This window comes from Procambarus clarkii, chromosome 91, assembly GCF_040958095.1.
Source record: "Procambarus clarkii isolate CNS0578487 chromosome 91, FALCON_Pclarkii_2.0, whole genome shotgun sequence".
In the NCBI taxonomy this organism is placed as follows: domain Eukaryota; kingdom Metazoa; phylum Arthropoda; class Malacostraca; order Decapoda; family Cambaridae; genus Procambarus; species Procambarus clarkii.
In genome coordinates this window covers 7218393-7220892 of record NC_091240.1, presented here as the reverse complement: position 1 = coordinate 7220892, position 2500 = coordinate 7218393, and positions in this window count along the sequence as shown.

Genomic DNA, 2500 nt, shown 5'->3' with positions numbered 1-2500 from the left:
CCCCCTCCCCCCCCCCCCTCCCCCCCACACCTCAGATGAGCCCGCGGCGACAGCGCTGGATGCCGCTGCCGCCAGCGCTCTCAAGTAATCCCTGGATTACTTGCCACACACAGCAGTGCATGTTATCCAACACTGCAGGTGTGGGACGTCTTGTAAGGTGTGGGATCGCCTCAAGCATCCTTGAGACGCATAGAGGATTTTTCCTTACAAGTGGCGATCTGAAATAGTGAAGATGGGAAAGGGGTGAAAGGGACGAACGGTAGGAAGGGAGACGAAGAATGGGATGGAAAAGTGGGAATTAGTTACCCAGGGTGGTATCCCTTGCGATGGGTTTACTCCGTAATTAATTCCTTGGAGAGGTGATAGTGTCTGGATAAAGAAGGGTTTTTTTGGACAATTTTCTTCACCCTTTTTTTCCCCCCATTGGGGGAGTGAAGGGGGGAGGGGGTGTATTGTGGGGAATAATGCCCCCCAGTGACTGTCAGGTAAGCTGGGGCCACCCGGGTCCCATCTGGGCCCCACTGCTTGAGTTAAGATGGTAAATGAACGGGAGGGTTAAATTTTAGCCAGATTCTATGTTAACAGTAAAATATTTTGCGTTTGGAAGTGATGTCAGCATCATTTTACTTACTCACACACACGCACGCACGCACGCACACACACGCACACACGCACGCACGCACACGCACGCACACACGAACGCGCGCACTCTGGCTCTATAATCTGTACACCAGTTGATTGACATGTGAGAGGCGGGACCATAGAGCCAGAGCTCAACCCCAGCAAGCAGAAGTAGGTGAGTACACACACACAGAACTTTTTTAGTGTCAGAGTGGTTGACAAATGGAATGCATTAGGCAGTGATGTGGTGGAGGCTGACTCCATACACAGTTTCAAGTGTAGATATGATAGAACCCAGTAGGCTCAGGAACCTGTACACCTGTTGATTGACGGTTGAGAGGCGGGACCAAAGAGCCAGAGCTCAACCCCCGCAAACACAACTAGGTGAGTACAAGCACTTACAACAGCCCAACTGGAACCCACCGCCAGGTGTTTTCGGGGCTTAGCATCCCCGCGGCCCGGTCCTCGACCAGGCATCGTAAAATTCTGGAAATTCTTAAGCTGTAATACCATCATATCCAAAAGCTGTATAGACTAATAATATCAATGACTACTGTGGTTTAAATGCCAAACAACTCAAGAGACTGCGGGCTCACCATAGCCCGTGCTACTTGGAACTTTTGGTTCCGGGTCGCGAATCTTAAACAACAACAACAACAGCCTACTGGAACATGTAAGAGAACAATGTAACAAGCAGTATAACAAAGACACCTCAATAAACAGCCAATCATGCAAATTACCGTGAAATATATACAGGTAAGTGTCAAGAAAATATTCTCGCATCTTGATATTGGTAAAAAAAAATTTAAATAAATCATCCTATTTACGCAAATATTAAATCATTCTTTTCTCCTGATTAGTAAAATAGAGCAAAGTTATAGTATTTTTTTTATAATTGTTGGTATACAAACACTTTTGATAATTTTCTTGTAATGAGTTTATTTCATCAAAGTTTATTAAAATTTTTATATATTATTTTTTTCCCTCAGATGTATCATAATTTTAAAATTGGATTAAATTTGGTGGAAGTATTTTGGGAGAGGTTTGACCGATAAAATAATCATCGGTGGAAATATACAACCCGTTCTCGCAAATTTAATAAGTCAATATTGACTTATTAAATATGTGCATAGGTGACATACTTAACATAATAGATACCCTTAAAAAGATTCATAGAAAACACCGACCTTACCTAACCTTGTTAGTATCTTAAGATAAGCATCTTATTGCTTCGTAATTACAATTATTACCTAACCTATAATTGGTATAGGTTAAGTAATAATTGTAATTACGAAGCAATAAGATGCTTATCTTAAGATACTAACAAGGTTAGGTAAGGTCGGTGTTTTCTATGAATCTTTTTAGGGGTATCTATTATGTTTAGTATATCACCTATGCACGTAGTTAATAAGTCAATATTGACTTTACGAATTTGCGAGAACGGGTTGCAATATAGTATGCGATTATTTAAATGGCTGATAATAGTATGACTTTTTGTTTATCTTTCTCTACCTCTTCCATTATTTAATCCCCCTTCGTAGCCTGGTGGATAGCGCGCAGGACTCGTAATTCTGTGGCGCGGGTTCGATTCCCGCACCAGGCAGAAACAAATGGGCAAAGTTTCTTTCACCCTGAATGCCCCTGTTACCTAGCAGTAAATAGGTACCTGGGTGTTAGTCAGCTGTCACGGGCTGCTTCCTGGGGGTGGAGGCCTGGTCGAGGACCGGGCCGCGGGGACACTAAAGCCCCGAAATCATCTCAAGATAACCTCAAGATAACCCCTTCCCCCCCTTTCCCTTCATTCGTTCCTTTAATCACCCATTCCTTCCCCCTTTCCATTCCTTATTCCTGTAGCACCCATTATTTCATTTTTCCCTCT